General features: G+C 36.7%; 1 protein-coding gene and 1 long non-coding RNA gene across 5 annotated transcripts in view; one reads left to right on the plus strand and one right to left on the minus strand.

Annotated features, from left to right (window-relative positions):
- Positions 1 to 18779, minus strand: part of LOC129802374 (ecdysone-induced protein 74EF) — a 337693-nt gene that overhangs the window by 129629 nt on the left and 189285 nt on the right. The window lies entirely within an intron of this gene.
- Positions 9358 to 10881, plus strand: LOC129802376 (uncharacterized). The gene is made up of 2 exons (XR_008751795.1): positions 9358 to 9391; positions 9461 to 10881. It is a non-coding gene; the product is annotated as an uncharacterized LOC129802376 (long non-coding RNA).

Raw genomic sequence — 18779 nt, forward strand, 5'->3', positions numbered from 1 at the left:
CGTCTGTTTTTGCCATCCAAGTGCTATCGCATGATATTCCTAGAAATTCCAGTTGATGAGGAATCTCTTTAGCTCGTAAATACACTCAGAGCAACCTGGCTTTTATAATGGATAAGTGAATGATCTTCGGGAAACAAAGCAGAGAGATAAGACTTTAAGTTCTGAATAACTTATGCAGGTTTCATCCTGGGACATCCGCATGTTTTGTGCAATTTATGCATAATTTTGCTACATGCAAAACTTTACAATGTGACCTTATTTGAGGCATCTGTGACACATATTTTTCCAAAAATTAATCGAATATGCAAAATATTACTAAAGCTACAAATCATGCAATTTCAGACAGAAGATGACATTTTTTAATTTTTGGTTTAGCTCTTTTGAATTTGAAAAGGTATAGTTTGAAGAGTAATTTTTGAGCAACTTGCAAAAAAGTTTCTACATGGGGTCCCGGGATTATGCACTTCGGGGTTATGCACTTGACGGGATTATGCATACAGAATTATGCATGTTCGCCTACCTCTTGATGTATGCAAATATTTTTACCAGGTATATTTGAAATGCACTTAATATGTACAGTAGAGTTCCGCTATAGGCCATCGCTCAATAGTCCACAATTTATCGACCGTTGATTTCAAACACTGATTTTAAGTTAGGTTATGTTTTTTAGTACGCGACATGCAATGTTGTCATAATTATTTTAATATTTTTGGCAAACTTTATTGAGTAGTTGTGATAATTGTGATCCATAATGAAGTGAGCGAGGACAAGTACTATGTACCACAATCGCAAAGAAAGTGGAAGCCGTCGAGCAATTTCAATACTAAAAGTCGTTGATAATTTTAAAAAATGATATGGACTATAGTGCGACCCAAGTGTCAAATCTGGAACCAAATATGGACTATAGCGAAACTCTACTGTATCATTATGGATCTGATAATAGCCCGAGAAATTGGCACATTAATTAATTTATTATTAATTATTAATTAATTGGCACGGCGTAGGTCATGTAAATCAAACTTTTGAAGGAGTTATTTGTTTTTAGTATCTCGGTACGCAAGTTAATACTGAGAACATCAAGGAGAACATTGTGGCTGCGGATGTAAAGGCTCGGATTAATAATGGAAATAGAGTTTTTTCTGTCTATTGCCCTGATTCAAATTTCGAACGATGTCTAGAACCGTGCTTAGAGACTAAACAAACTTGATAAAGATAGGCTGAATTGCTTCGGGAGAAAGATCCTGCGTACTATTTATGAGCCGGTGGCAGAACGCCAAAGAGATTGGAGAATAGATAGGTAGATAGATAGGTCAACAAAGCTTTTGAAGTACAGTTTCGTTTTCAGTTTCGTGTAGTTTTCAGCGTCCATGGCCGTCTTAACGGCGGTGACAACCTCCAGAGAAAAACGGTGGAAAAGCTCTTTGTCAGGTTGTATATACCAGTCATGTAAGAACATGTTCGAATGAATACGACACAATCACGAGCTATATGATTTAACTTACGATTATATAATTATTGGCATTGCAGAGTCATATCGGCTCAAGAAAGATTTCGAAGGCAGGTCAGTTGGATCCAGACGGTCACAAAATCGAGTAAGGTGGGAAGATGACGGAGACTACGATACGAAAAAAAATACGAGAAATTTTAAGACGTTGACGTGCAACTGAGAGAATTAGAATCGTGGCATGGAAGAAGGTAAAGGCCTACATGGGTTGTACTCCTGTATAAGTAAGTAACTGAGTATACATCACGGCGTTCCTATAACTTGTTCGAGAGAAATATTTCAAGCTTATGCAAATTTTCTGGGTGTGTAAAGGGAAAGCCATTTCCCGCGGATTTTACTTCTGTCCCGATAATGTGCATAATCCAGGGACCCCGTTTATTTACATAGAAACCCTCAACAAGTTACAAAAAAAATTAAATTTAGATACTTTTTAAAACTCCCTATGTTTTCATTTTTATCAATATTTTATCTTCAGTTCTAAGACTTGGCATACTTCACATTTGCTGTGCCATTAATTTTCAATGGTTGAACCAACAATGGACTATGTTCCTAAATGAACCAGAACCAGAGGTATTTCGGACTTTCTGGTTCCCGTTTCAACGTTGGAGTAATCGACCAACCAAATAAATAATGTTCTTCTGAAAAGAAAATATATGGACTCAATAAACGTCCACCGCCGTCTTAGAGTTAGTGACTAACTCCCAGTTGCTTCATATCCTAACTAATAGAATCTAATTTATAAATTATCAATGAGGTCATGATCTAGTCAGAATGGCCGAATGTAAGACCGATCGGTTCCGCTGCTACAGTCCCTGCTCTTAATATGAATTCCCTAGGTTAGATTGGTGGATCTATCTACAGTAGAGTCTCGCTCAATTGGCTCTTTTTCAATCGGGCGAAAAATTTTATTGACAATTTTTACGTTTAATTATGAAGCTAATTTGCTCAAATTCGCCGTAGTTCTTCCTATTTTATCGTGATTCTTTATAATTGAGCGCTTTTTGTGGAATTTACAAAGGCTTCGACGCCCAAATCTATCGATAATTTGTGTGACATTTTGCCCCAAATGCCCGATTGAGAGAGAGTCTACTGTATTTTATTTTCACTCTCTCGACTCTGAGAAATTAATCAAAAAAACAGGGGTAAATTTTACCCAAAAAAAATCTTATCACCAACCCTTGTTTCGTAAGTCTTCTAAATACATTTTTTTCCAAGTGTGTTTGCTTAGTTATAGCAGGTAATTTGTATAGGAAGTTCTTAATAGTGTGGATAGAGAAAATAACAAGAAAAGTCCATCATCCATCGATCTTTTCAATCATAAAATGCTCACTGATCGTAAATTACAATTATCATCCCGGTGCAAATAGAATTATGACGTATTAAGGATACGACTGGGCATTGAGGCCAATTACGATAAAGGGGGTAGGATTGCAAAAAAAAAAGAATTCCATACGTCTGGTTTAATTAACTAATGGCTCCTATTTTTCCGGAAGTGAAAAAGTAAACCCCAACATTGGACAAAAAGTGGTTGTTTTATTCTTGGAATTAATTCGATAAATTACACAAAATAATCACCATTTTATGCGCCAAGGTTACAAGGTTAATGGCCAGGGAGCAATGCTGACGCTTTTGTCGAAAAATGAAAAACTTGTGTATATTTCCCTCCATGTTCTCACTCTTTATTTCTCATGTTTCGTATGTGTGTTTTTTTTTGTCTTTTGAACGTTTTGTGTGCAGTGCTTTTCATTCAAAACAACACATAAATTTTCACAGTGTGACAATTCAATTGTATCACACTCGTTGAACAAATGTGTGACACATAGAGATCGGAAGTGACGTAATTGGTCGTGTTCGGAAAGCTCAAGTGAGTGGGTGGGAAATTACCGCCAGTAGCTGATCCCATTCCACTTGATCCCTAGTTAAAGACGAATCTGTCGAAGAAAGCAATGACATTTTTCGTCTGGCATTTAATAAGCGTTTCCATGCGAAAAAAAGCTCACACGCTTTCATTCCCTTCCAAAAAAAGCACCAAAAATCGCCTTCCCAAAGTTGGAGGATGATTTTTTTTGGGGGGAGAACTTTTTTCCGAGGAAATCCTCCACCATTTTCCAGTAAGAATTTTTAGGGGAGGTCTTTTGGGGCCATGAAGCAAAAAATCTCACATCAATGAAATTCCTATTCATCTCGAGCCGTGATTTTCTCAGGCGTCTTCTTGTGTACCAGCGCCTTGGGCGACCTTCACCCACCTTATCAAGGTCCCACCCACCGAGAAAACACCTTTGGCGGCAACTCCTGGCGACGACACGAAAAGCTCACCTCAGAGACACACACAAAAGCGTCTAGTGAAAAAAAAAGGTCCCCAAACTCTCATGGGGCTTTTCCACCCCCAAAATTGTCACATTTGTGTGATTTCCCGCAACACATGAGGGCTATTGAATTTCATGCAATATAAGATTTTCCCTTTCGCACCAGTTCAAGTGTGAAATTTAATTTCACAGAAACTCTCGGTATTTGAGATGAAATTTTAGGAAGCACCTACATCAGAAGGTGACTGACTTTAAGGTACTTGGATTAACCTGGGAAAGTTTCATTCGTCAAGCTTGAAAGCTCAGATATATTTAGCTCGAGGCCACTAAAGCCTTAATTTGATATCTCTTACTGTTTGGCCTATAAGTTTTATAGCGATTGGATAGTTAGACAAAAATCATTATAGCATAACACATAAGAGATTCACAAATTTATTTCAAAGTATGAACCTTCATGTGGGTATTCAGTGGGTCAAGTAGTAGAATACTTGCTTTATAATAAGCGTCCCGGGTTCGAATCCTATTATGGTCATCAGGAATTTTTCTGGAGTAAAAGCTCTTTGAATTGTATCCAGCTGCTTCAGCAGAATTGATTTCACTGGACAAGGGACTGACGATCCATCCTTTTTTTAAGAAAAGATATAATACATATCTAGATATTACACTTATGCAATAGATAAACTTAGGACTTAAGGCGAGAGACGGCTTAATGAAAAATGATGGAAAAGTAGGTTAACTATTATTGCGAATAAAATTGCACTAAGCCGTCTCTCGGCTAATCCTCAGGTCTGTCGAGGCCTTTACACTTAGGGCAGAATCACATTGACAGTAAAATGCTCACCGTCACCGTCAAAGCCCTCACCGTATTTCGTTGATTTACGCATTTTCATTGCAATTCTTACGCAAATTTTCCATTACGATATTACCTTGTCTCATACTCGGTGGCACTAGGTGAAAATAGTATAAGAAAATTGAATAAATAAAGCGAAAATGCGATAAACGGTAAGCAAAACAAAAAACTGTAGGGTTTTTTGCTACAGTTTTTCGTACAGTTTTATTGCTCACCGTTTATCGCATTTCCGCTTTATTTATTCAATTTTCTTACACTATTTTCACCTAGGGCCACCGAGTATGAGATAAGGCAATACGGTAATTGGGAATTTGCGTAAGAATTGCAATGAAAATGCGTAAATTAACGAAATACGGTGAGGGCTTTGACGGTGACGGTGAGCATTTTACTGTCAATGTGATTCTGCCCTTAGACTTTATGAGACATTCTACGAGCATTATTGATATAAACCTAATATGAACCTAACGACCTCGGGGTAGACCTAAGACAAGATGGCTGAATCAAATTCAGAATTTAGCCTTGGAGCGCCTTGAGTTCGAACCCGAACTTCTTCCTGAAGTACCAGTATATCAACAGGCGTAGGCTACTAAACTAGATGTCATGGGTCTACCATTCCGATAGGGATTAGGTTGGAAATGATGATGATAATAATGATGATCTTAGTGTACTCCAAAATTTCAAGAATTTAAATATTTATAATGTTTGTATATTTATATTTTATATTTTATTATATTTTTTATATTTTATTTATTCATATTTTTCTTTGGGTGCCAAAACAGACAAAAGAGTGAAATAAATTAAAAGTTTATGATACTTTACTTTAGTTTAAGTTATTGTAAATTTTACTCTCTTTAAAAAAATGTGTTAAGAAATTTAAAACCCTCAAATAGCTCTTAATAAGATGACGTAAAATTTAAGGATTTTCTCAGAAAGCTTCTAATAAGACTATTAAGGACATCTAAGACATAAAATCTGAATGACGTTCTAAATGTTCATATCAAAATCTAGATTAGATTATACTATTATATTATTATAATGGAGGCGATACCTTCCAAGACCGCAGTACTTAGGTATCCATTGGACCCCATTATGAATCTTCAATTAACTAATATCTATATCCTAAAAATAACTTTTTTTTACTGCTCGTACTCAAAGAGAGAGTAGTTATAATCAACTTTTTTTTAACTTCTGACATGGCTAGAGGCCAAGCGGCAAGAGATATCGACTTCTGGTCATCGACGACCCTCCTATAAGTCAACATTATCTGGGAGAGTCTTTTTTCTCTTCCCCGTCCCTCTCCTGCCAACCAAAACCATGTTTTTTTGGTTTATAGCTTCTACGATTTCTTTAATTTTCAAATATGTTTTAGATATAGTCAAAGCGAATATTTCAGTCTTGGACACTTATGTTCGTAAACCATTTCGATATCGAATTTTCGAAGATCAGAGTTTAACCACTTTGGAGAGACTATTTTTCAACCAATTTGCTTAAATATGGATTTTTTTTTAAGATCTTGAAATTTTCAATCCGACTGTATCAGACTTAATCGGTCATGATGTCGGTATAGTACCCGTAATTGATGTACATTTCTCGGATTTACATTTTTATTTGTTGGTATAGTTCGAGTAGTAGAAGAAAAGTCTCAGATTTTAGGTAAACTTGAAATTGCTTAAATTTACCTGTAGGATTGAAAAGCATTATATTATATAAAATTTGACAGCTGTCGCACTGTTGGAAAATGTAAAATATCTGGGGCCCCTACAAATAGGCATTGGGCTTCCACATTTCTAAATCCGGCCCTGGTTACTTGTGCTAAAATATTGTAAAATTTACTTTTCTTAAGCAATTTCTTATTTCGGAATGGTTTTTTGAATTGATCAATGAATTTAATTGGTAGTAAAGCGGTACCCAAAAAATACGTAAAAAGATAATACTCGTACATGGATAGCTCTTTCTCGTGAGTTCGAGCACTCCACAAAGCTGGGACGCTTTGCCATCTGTACTAGGAGGAGTACTATTTATTGCTATTGTTATGCTATTGTCGTTGGAATATTTTATTGTTGGATCTGTATTTTTCGATTTCGGGAGTTTAATCGTATTATTAAATACATAAAAGAATAAAATAAAAATTGAAATGAATGCATTTAAAAATAATTTTTTAAATTCGAATATAAAAAGAATTGTACGACAATTGTTGATGTAAACGACGATATGTAGCAATTGTTTTTGTATGCTGTTAGGAACGATTTTTAGGTGTGATTCCTGCATAATCACATCTATTTTGTAAAACTTAATGTCTCATTAGTAATTAAAATTCGAAACTGATATTTTTTTTTTATTTTTCAATAATTTTTTGATAAAACTGAAATGATTTTCCCATTTATTGTCATTTTATTTAATATAAAAATTATTAGTGAAATTAGTAATCAAATTAAGAATTTGTTGTGATTGTTATATTGAACAATTTTTATATAAATTTAATAAACAAATTTAAAAATAAAATTTTAAAATTAAAAAATTATTTGTATGTAGAAGTTTTACATTTTTTTGTATTTAAAATTTGAAAGTCAAATGAAAGATCATTTCTCAAGTTACTGGAAATATATTTCCACATACGGCAGTACGATATTCTATCGGCAAAATTGGAAATTCGCTAAGGATGATTTTACAACGGAATATGATCTGATCACCCAATAGGATATTTTAATTTCGAAAATATTAGAAATCTCTTCAATCTCGCAAGATTTTTAAAAAATGTAAATTACGTAAATAATACAACTTTAAGGTTTCTCAAGATCATTTTTTAACCAACAATTTATATTTTAAATTTTTACGTAATACTAATTTCTTTTATCTGTATTATTTTAAACTCGACAGGTTTTCAATAACATTTTTATAGCTCAGCAAATATTAGTAAAAAAAAAAATTTAAATCTTAAATCTAATTTTTTTAAGGATATACCCTATTGCAGTCGTACTTGTAATCGAATTTTAATAAATGGATATTGCTTCAATATAAGAAAGGTTTAAATATACTTACAATTAGCATTAAAAAGCTCAAAATAGCGTTATATTTAAATGAATTATCTTATAAAAATTATTGTACACACGAGAAAAAAGATATAGAAATTACTTTTTCTTTTTTAAATCACCCTTTCTTTTCAGAAATAATTTCTTGTCATCGCAAAATTGTTTGATTAACTCTAATTTACTATTTCGAAACTTTCAAGCTTCCCAGAAGAAAACTTTCATGTTGTGGAAAGCTTTAAACTTAAGCACATACGAAAGCACACGCACGTTGACTAGTGTGAGAAGAGACGAAAATCGCCCAGACGACTGCCTGAATAATTATTATCAGATGGAAAATCGACAGAATGTTTTTCGTCGGATTTTTCCTTTCGCCTCTCTGTCTCAACTTGTGGCGTCTTCGGGCACGCCAGGAAAAGTCCACGTATGAATAATGAATGGCGGGGGAGGATTTCCAGTGAGGAAGGAGCTTTTTTTTATTCAGAGAAGCAAAAGGCGTAGGGAGTTGAGAGCGTCGATCGAAAGACAAATTGGGGGTGAAAAAACAACGCGGCGACAATAAATAAAGAAAACGGTAGAAATTGGACATTTATTGTGTCGTGACTGAAATACATCTCTGAAGGAGAGAGCTTTTACGTCCCACCCACATACACTCACATCCTGCTAGACATCCAAAATTGCTCCACACATTCCATTTCACACTGATGGCATATTATGTTGCGAATCCAACTTAGCTTCTTCATTCAGCACACACCCTTCTATCAAATATCTCTGTTAAAGAGTCACAGGAATCACGTTGGGGATGTTGGATGAGTCTTGTGGAAGCTATGTGGAGACGAAAACAAGAGTCAGTGCGGGAAGATGTTAAAAAAAACGAAGTTCCACTGGAATGGGGTGCATTGGAGAGAAAGTAGAAAGTGGAAAAAAATCTCAAATTGAGACGACACAGGGATATTCGGAAACTTCGATTGTCCTTGCATACATACTCATACAATGTTCCATTGAAACCGATTCCTAAAGATTCTTTCTATCTTTCTTCATTTATCCTCAAACAGAGTTGATGGGGAAATAGATAAAAGATCCTATGCTTGTAGATTGCAATCATGGTCAGTATAACAGTTTGAAAATAAAACAAATCTAAACTAATTGAGAATAAACCAGGTTAAAAATTCATTTTGAAGAAAAAATCTAATAATTTTTTTGCTACTCTGTTGTAGAAGGAAAACGAAAGTATAACAGAACCAAATAGATAGTATAACAGATTTAGATAAAATTCTAAAATAAACACAAATTCACTTCTGTGAGGATAATGTCTAGTTTTGATTTGACTGCAATGCCGATTATTACATTTACAACATACAATCAATAAAACTGTTCTACAGATTTCAACAGTATGTTATAAAAGAGTTTAAAGTCGATGCTACTATACTCAAGTTATTTCCTGACTGTCCATTAGTAATTAAAGTTAAGTTGGTTGCAATTTTCTCTCTATATAACAGTCTTTTTAACAATATTTAGGTAGATAATACTAAAGTCTTTGATAGTTGAATGGATTATTATTTAAATCAAAAGTATTGTTGCGGTTTTGTATGTGCTGCGCGCAAAACTCTTTGATAACTGGTCTAAAATCGCCATCTGGCGCCCAGTACGCAAAGTCGTATCAAGAGAAGGGGAAAAATGGGAAGAGTGAGTGAAGAGTGAAGGGGTGAGGGATAATGACTTGAACCAAGCAGTTGGATTCTGGCTGTTGAATAGGACGGTTGTAAAATTTCAGAGATCACCGGAGCAGTCACCAATTTAATTACAAAGCAGAGTTACCTTCAGATTTGTCCGGTAAGTGGACCGCGGGCGATTCACTATGAATTCGCCCCGGTTATCCGAGGGCGGTTCCGTGAGAATCCGCCCCGGAATCCGCGGGCGATTCCCAGAGAATTCGCCCCGGTAGCCGTGGGCGATTCATAGAATTCGCCCCGGCAGCTGGAAAAAGATTAAGGAATCTTGAGGGCGGTTATCAGGAGGGAATCCGCCCCAAGAGGGGCCACATCGCCACGTTTTAAGTTGCCCATGCCACGAGGCTTGTGGCTTATCGTGTTGTCTCTCTCTTTACAGACAAACTGGAAAGGTACCGTTCAGAAACACAAAGAAGAAGAGATCGGAGAGAGAGGGAGAAGAAGCGACAAGAAGAAGCGAGAGAACTGGCAGCAGGGAGCGTTGAAGGTGGGCTGCGGGCCACTTCTGTGGAACGACTGCGGGAGAGGGAGAGAGCATCTACAGAGCGGCGCAAGCAAGTGGAATCTCCAACAAGCTCAGTGGTGTTTGCTGCTCCTCGCCCTCACGTATTTTCGTCTCCGAGTAGCGTGAAAGTGCAGCGTGCACGGAGGTTGGCAGAGAGGATTCCAGAGTCTCCCTTGTCTCCCGGTGGCAGTTTTTCGTCCCCGCTTTTTCCGATTAGTGAGACTGGGGACTTTCTCCTTGTAGGGCCTTCCCCTACACCAAGCTTATTGAACTCTTGGAGCTCGTCTTCGGACGAGGAGGGGGACGAGGGTGAAGACGTCCATCCTGGCCAGGCTGGGGAGGGGCAGGCAGTTTTCGCCGCGGGCTGCCGAATCAATCTCTCACATCTCAGCCCGTGGAGAAGGGCACTGTACAAACTCCACCACTACCACTGGGCCCAGGGTGCGTGTGAAGGGCGGCCCATCTCGCTCGTCCAGGTGTCTGGGGTTATCTCCAGGCGTGGTACGCACAGAGATAAAGCCACCCAGACGGCGCGTGGAGGTGGTCAGCTTCCTCAGAGACCAACGCCAGTCATCCCCGTCGACGAGCTACCGCGAGATCCGCGAATCCAGGAAAGTGGAGGACAATCGACGCCCTCCGCTCGATTCGGGGGTGCGAGAGAACGGAGAGAGGCACAGGACAGTCAGGCAGAGACTGGGGTGGATTGTAAAGCCTACCAAGGCGTGGAAGAGGCGGCAGCGAAGGAAGAAGGCTGCCACTCTCAGGAGAGAGGAGGCTGCCACTCTCAGGAGAGAGGAGGCTGCCACTCTCAGGAAGACGAGGGGAGTTCCATCCCCACAGTTTGTTTGCCTGGTTCCAGAGAAGATGGTGAGGTTCACAAGGAGTGACATTTAAAAGGAACATGTGGTTTATAAATAAAAGAGTTGAATAAACAGGGACTAGTCTAAATCCATCAAACAAGTTTTTCTTTTATGAATCATTCGATCAGCTGGTTGGTGCATGCGAAGGGTTAGGAAGTTCTCTTCTTTCCCGAAATCGTAACAGTATAATGATCAAGGAGACCAGCAGAATAGTTATTCAAGTTGTTTTTTAATAGAATAGCGGATAAAGGACCATATGCCAGTTTTACTCTTTTAATTTTCTTTTATGCATGAGATTTGTCAAAAGACAGACACAATCGAAGCTCCGTTAGAGAACTGTTATACTGTTTCCCAATATAAACAATTCATTATTCTTAAATTAGTATAAATAATTTTATGCACATTAACTAAAATTAGCATAGAACATTTTGCGAAAAAATAGTACCATAAACAATTTAAAAACTGAACTTATAATATTACGTCCTACAATATAACAAAAATAATTAAATCGATTACGAAAATTGGTTAACGAAATACTGTCTCATTACAGGATTAGTGTATTGCTCTACTGATAAATTTTACAATACCATTTCTTACAAAATAAAATATGGCAGCTTTATATTCAAGATATTATAATTAAATAAAAAATTTGTGTAATGGAATTAGATCAATAATCTAGCTAGAGAGTTTGAACTGTTATACTTTATCCTCATCATGCTTCTATAAGGCCCCAAACGGCAATTTTGAGGAAGATTACTGTTGGATGTATGTATTCTGGGTTCCAAAAACGGGTCCTGTGACGGTAGTCAGAGCGTTGAATGACGGAAAGTGGGGAATAATATGACGATTATTACGAAAGTCACTTGGCGTCGTAATAACTCTGAGACTACTCGCCCACGACAAAAATATGACGCGCCAAAATGGGCTCTTCCAGTGTCCCTATATATATTTGATCATATCTTGTAGAAGGGCACTCAATGGGTCAAGTGGTAGAGCACTCGCTCTATGATGCAAGTGTCCTGGGTTCGAATCCCCTTTTCCCATTTAAATCACCAGGAATTTTTCTGGCGTTAAAGGTGTTCGGATCGGATTGCATACAGTGAGCTTCACTGCACTTGATTTCACGAGGCATGGGACTGACAACCTCATCCCGTACAAGAAAAAATAATGATGTATGTCTAGAAATCCCTTTGCGGGAAAGCCCTGTTCCTTCATGGAATGTTGTGTCAGCATTATTATTATATCTCGTAGAACAAAATCCAATAATTTTTGAGTCAGAGTAATTTTTTGCCCATTGGGACTCCTTTTCATTTTATAAAGTAATAAAAAACGTGCATGTGTAAATAAATGATCGATGCTTTTGTATATCATTGGAAACAAAATATATCGTCGGTTGTATCAGCAACTGTGCTAACACCTCCATCTTAGCGTTAGTGATCAACCTCCGTTATACGTCATCACTTTGTAAGACATTCTTTGTTTTCTAAATCAATGCAAAAAACGATTTTTGGTCGTAATTTGTGGATAAGATACCACAAAAATCAAGTAGCTAAGCTGTTATACTGTATGTTTGGAATTATAACAATATTTTATTTTCATCCAATCAGGTTTTCATCAATTCAAACCATAATATTGCGTAGAACCACATTTCAGTAACCAGAATAATGCATATAACAGTTTGTTATACAACCTATTTCAAACGCTACAAGATCAAAATTTAAGTAAAGATTCAAGATCAATGGTCTTTGTCTAAAAAATTGGTTCAGTAGCTTTTATGATCAACTCTGATATGGAGACAACGACGGAGCAGTCATTGAGAACGATATGAGTAGAAGCAGAGCAGCAAATGGAGAGTGAAGAGACGACGCCTCAATGGAACTTGGATGGGTCAATGCACCCCTAAAATTTTACAACGCAAATTCGCCTGCAGTCGCATCGTAAAAAGTTCATAACACGGCCACCCTCCGACGTCGAGGGAGGTGGTTTTATTTGATGTGGCTGTTTTGGGGGCGGATGGGAGTGCCGGAGATACGTTGCATTGGGCCAGAGGAAAGTGACGTCGGGGACGAAGTGAGTGAAAATGAGAAACATTGCTGAAGAGTTTGAAAGTGGGAAGAAAAGTGGATGGAAATTTTTGGGTGAAGCTTGCCAGAAAAAGGGGAGCCAGGGAGAAAATGAGTGAATGATGCCATTTTATTTGGCACTGACTGAGGGAAAAAGCGTCAGAAACTAATTGGTGGGTCATAATTGTTGGAGTGTCTGGTGGGAAAATATATAACTTTTTTTTGTTCTTTTTCTTTTTCCCATGATCAAAGACAGTTAGACAAATTCATCTCAACGTGTGTCTCATCCTGGCAATCTCTTCTGTCTCTGTGCACTGGAGCATTCTGCAGGCTAATGATAGGGCTTTTCCCACACCCGAAAAAGCTCAACCAAGGGCTTCTTTTTTTTCCCAACCATAGGGGAATGTAGGTATGGTTCGCACAGAGTGAACCTACAAACGATGCGAATTTTCTCTTTGTTTGCAAAGAGCTCACCTACCATTTCTCATCTCGTTTCATGATCTTAATAAAGATCTATCTTATGACTACGAAATGACGAACTAGCTCTTTGCAAACAAAGAGAAAATTTGCGTTGTTTGAAGGTTTACTCTGTGCGGACCATGCCAACATTCCCCTATATACCAAAAATTAACATTTGATAGCGACGTTGGGAACATTTAGACGAATGGAATGGAGAAAGCTCAAGAGGGTCACTTATCCCTAATCCCCTGTATCTCATTTTCATCCTCCCTGTGACATTTGCCATCCGTCCATCCATCTCTGGGAATTTCCTCACCAACCAACATCGTCCATAGTACCCTCCAGCAGGACTAGCAGAAATTTTCTGCATCGAGCAACCAAGAGAGGCATCTTAATTTTCTTGTAATGAAAATGAAAAACCATCAAGTGGAGCATACCCGAGTCTTTAATTTAATGAAAAGAAAATTTCAACTGTGAATATTTTTTTCAAAAATATACACACTCACATTTTCCTTTCCACTTCCCCAAGCACACTCATTAAGACTAACCAGCGTCATTCTCACCCGAGACTTTCCACTTAATCCCACAGCCAAATCCCAGCTATATGTTTACCCTAGAGACGGGATTTTTCTTTCAAGTACTTTTCACATTTCCTAATGCATCGCATTTAGCAATTGGAATAGAAATTTATTGGTTTTGGATGACTCTCTTATTTGCGAATGCAGTTCTGGGTAAGCGGGCAATAGATTGGAGGTTTAAGAAGAAGTTCAGAAGGCTTTGTTTAAAGAATCAAAAAAAAATGTTGACTTTTGTAATTTCAATGCTTTTGAAATTTTTGGGACTTCATTTTGAGTTAGAAGTTCTTTAAATATATTTTACAATATATTATAAAGTAATAAAATAAAATAATGGTCTTTTGAATATAAAATTTTAAAAATTGGTAATAAGTAATAAAAAAGCATAAATAACAAACATAATAAAAAAAAAACATTTAAAATTAGATTCTAATTTCTTTAAAATGCTTTTATAATAATACTTCAAAATAATAGTACAAAAATTATTTTAGTTCTATCACTTTATGTGATTGGTTAGAAACCTCTCCCCGATCACAAACCAAGATTGGAATAGCACATTTTGTGGGATCAAATATTTAATTAGGGTAATTGTACCGAAATTCGGCATAGCTGCATACATGAGCCCAAGTTTTAAGTTTTAAATGTATCATTTTTAATACAAATTTTTTTTGTTAATTCTTTTTAAGAGTGTTGCTTCACCGAGAAAAAAAATGAGGATGCGATTAACCTTTTCTCCTCATAACTTGTAGAAATATATCAACATTTTTTAATGTTAATTTTGCACATTTTTAAGGGTAAAATTAACATGAAAAGGTGTAACTTTAACCCCTAATACACCCAAATAGCATAATATTTATACCGATTTCGGATCAATAGTGCAGGGTAAAATAAACATTTCCTGAATGTTATTTTATATAATAATAATTTTAACTTTTTTGGATTTCTCTCTCAGTGTTGGAACTTTGAAGATAGTTTATCATCTGTGTTTTATTTTCTAAAATCATTCTTAAGACATTTTGAAATGAATAAAAATATGGAGAAGGCTTTGGGTAATATTTCGGCCACCTTGATTCTCGCAATTCCTTGCCCTTTCGGAGTCCGTCCAAATTCTTTTTCTACATAATTTATGTCGTAGAATAGATATTTTTTTATTTTTTTGCATTGTATTGTTTCGAAAATATGCAAAATTAAAAAGTTGTGGAAATTTAAAGAGCAAAAGAAGTGGCCGAAAATGCAAGCTGTCCGAAATTTGGTACAGTTCCTCTACAAAATCTAGTAGATAGGGTAAGAGCTCATAATTTTGGACAGTTTCTAAATTTGGACACTTTGAGGATAAAATCGAACACTAAAAATAAATTGATTAAAACTATGAATTGTTATTCCAATATTTGATGAATAATGAATTCTATCTAAATATTTGTCCTTTTTGGAAGATTTTTACACTAAATATGTTAAATTTTGAATATGATTTCAGTTAAAATTGCTTTGTAGAAAATTCAGTGTGAGCAATTGCTTACGAGAAATACGACAGAACTTTGTGTTTACTTCAGCCTTATTTAGCTGTGATGAAGTACTAACAAGTTTTCCTCACTGTTTTTGAGTGATATTATTAAATATTCATTGAATTGTGTGTTACCATTATTGTGTTGATTCACGTTAATGGTGATTTGTACATTTGACCTGAAGTGAGATTTGCCTTGTGAATTAGATTTTTCCTGTGAAAAATGGGAAATTTTCTAAGACATTTACCTGTGAGGTGATACTCTTTATTTTGGACAGGTGTTCTTCTCGCGAAATTTCGTCAAGTTTTAGCTTTTGTGACGACTAGGTTGTGTAGATATCTTGAGAAATAAAGGAGCATCATCTCTACAAAGAAGATGCAGTGAAAAAAGCCTTGAAAGGCTCCCGGGAAGGCCAGGGAATGCACAAATCCGAACGTACTTGGAGTACCGGAGTCAACTCACTTTAATGAATGATATGAAAAGTTTCCGGGCTTCTTGTGACATTCTACGTTTCCCTTACATGAACAGGAAGAAGACTTGGTAAGATTGGTTCATAAAAAGAAGAAAAATGGGCATCCTGTTGAGACGGATTAGCTGTCCAAATTTACAGCCAAGTTGTCTGAATTAATAACCAAGTTGTCCAAAATTCTAGTCAAATTCACCTCTACATATCAATTTATTTTTAAACGTATTAAGACTAATTTTAGTAAAAACAAAGACAATAAACCGTTGCCAAGTTTTTTAACAACCCTTCTGAAAAGAGAGTAATAAAAAAAGTCAATTAGTATTGAAAATATCTCACTTCAAACTTGGAACATCGATGCCTATAAGCACCCTGTCCAAAATTATGAGCCCTTACCCTAGTGCTTTTAGTTATTTATTTTAATATTGAATAAAAATCTATTTTTAAAACAAAAATCTCACTCTTGATTATTCATTATACTTCAGAACTAAAAAAAGTAAAAATAAAACTGAAAGTAATTAGCCAATTGATCCAAATACTTGGACAACCTATAATGGGGGTTAGTCTTCAAATTAAATAGAAAATTGAAAATTCTATGGATCTTCGTGTTTTTAACTGAATTTTAAATTCTTTTCATAGTTTGAGAGTTTTACGACACAAAGTTGCTATAAGATTCTTTCAAAGTTATGTTACCTGGGAACTGCTCATGTTGTTTTGAACCTTGAATAACCTTCACAGTGTTCTTTTCTGCTGAAGGTACCACATTGTTCTATATTCTTAATCATTCATGCATGTGCTGTTTAATTTGTCTGGTGGAAAATTATTATTTTTCCGTCATACTTTCCATTGCTCCCCATCCTCTGCTTGTACCTTTTTTTTTAGTGCTGAAACAGCTAAAACTGAGCGTTTGGCTATCGTGATTAGAAGAAATATTGTGAGTGGTTCTGGCTCCATGGGAAGGAAGCTTTGTAAAACTGCATGAAATATGAGGGATGATGGGACAAATCACAGCATTTTGGAATACATATCTCTCATGCAATCCGACAATATACTTCCACACCCACTGATTCACATTGATATCCATCGAGAGTCCCATTGAACCGGGAAAAGGTCACCTAACTCTGTCAAAATGTCTCTCTCCACACCCTCGAGGCGACCACAGAATTTTCATTGGAAAATGCAATCGTCAGAATATTGTATGCGAGGTAAAAGTTTTCCTGCTAAACACAACATTTCGCTTTGTTCCCATATCCCCAGTACCAAAGTCCTTTCGTTTTAGCATTAAACATTTACACCAAAGTGGAAATTTTCTCACCGTTGCTAAGGGTGTGTCTCAACTTTGGTGGATGTGAGAGCAATTTTCAAGAAGGTTACAACATGTCAATATTAGATGCTAGTGAAAAAGGGTTATACAATCCTCCTAACTTCCTTTTTGGCATATGTATATACAAAAGAAAAGTTGCCACCTGGAACTTTACCACTTTCTTTCTCACAGAGCTAATGGACACCATAATTTAGTCGTACTTTCGAAACCTTTTCGACTAAACCACCCCATTCTAAACCCGGAAAAAGCATCAATTTCACCTTCAGCCCCCAAAAGTACCTCAATATTGTGCCATTAAAAATTCACACGAGACAATTTACTTGAATACTTGAGCAGTTTTCCCCCAAGGCATTAGGGAAATTTGGTTGAATTAGTGTTGAAGTGGTGTTGTGATGAATTTTCATGAGAAAAGTATCATCTCAATAATTCTCTTTCATCCACACTAGCAACATTAATTTGCTCCACGTTTGTCACTCGACACAACAATTTACCAGAGAATCTCAGAAAACGCTTCACTTTGTCGTAATTCTGTCGCTAAGCGAGCTTTAAAACTTTACACAAGGGGAAGGCATTTCTCAAGGCAGTGTACTTAATTAATGCTTGAGACAGTTGGAAAAGAAGGCCTTAGGATAGCGACGGATACCTATGACCTGAAGGGCAGAAAAGCAATTCTGAAATTGTTTGTAAATTATTGAGGATATTTAAGGATATTCCACATATTCAAAGATATCATAAGACGAAAGACGGTTACTGATTACTTCCTAAACATGGGCTTCTAATGGTAGGTACCATTGGTCGGCACCTATCCCGCCTACCTGTTCGACTAAGACCGGTCGCAGGTCAGGGAGCAGTTCTAGTTTGACTTAGGGCCTTGACAGACCTGAGGATTAGCCGAGAGACGATTTATCGTAATTATATTCGATATAAGGGTTAAACTTCATTTCCATAATTTTCCACTAAGTCGTCTCTCGGCTTAAGTCGTAAGTATGTCTAGGGCATTAGGGTCCGGTCAGCCCAAGTGAAATTCTCCATATTCCCCTATCTCTTTCAACCCCTTAAGATGTCAAGCCCGTTACCCAGCGTGACAGTAGTCTTACCGTAGATACGGGTGACTTTCACCCTCTACTGTTCGTAAGCTTTTCTTTAATTTTGATGTTTAAGAATGATCCTCGCCGATTAGACATAGTAATGCCAGCTTCAGACTGGAGGTTTAGCCCAGTTCCCGAAGGTCTCAAAAATCTAAATAACAAGCAATTTTATTGATTTTTCAAAATCTATTGGATCATTTGCCCTTAATATCCAATTCTAAACAACAATTTCCTAAAACATCGTGCCTGATAAGGAATTAGAGGAGTTAAGCCAGATGGCTAAGCCTTAGGACCTTGACAGACCTGAGGATTAGCCGAGAGACGACTTAGCGTAATTATATTAGAAATAATGGTCAAACTACGTTTCCATCATTTTCCACTAAGTCGTCTCTCGGATTAAGTCGTAAGTATGTCTAGGGCATTAGGTCTGAAGCCCGTATAAGATCGGATCATGTAAAGACCATCATTAAGTGCTAGAATTAAAGAAAAGCTTACGAACAGGAGGAAGTCAAAGTCACCCACGG

Source organism: Phlebotomus papatasi, chromosome 2 (assembly GCF_024763615.1).
Source record: "Phlebotomus papatasi isolate M1 chromosome 2, Ppap_2.1, whole genome shotgun sequence".
In the NCBI taxonomy this organism is placed as follows: Eukaryota; Metazoa; Arthropoda; class Insecta; order Diptera; family Psychodidae; genus Phlebotomus; species Phlebotomus papatasi.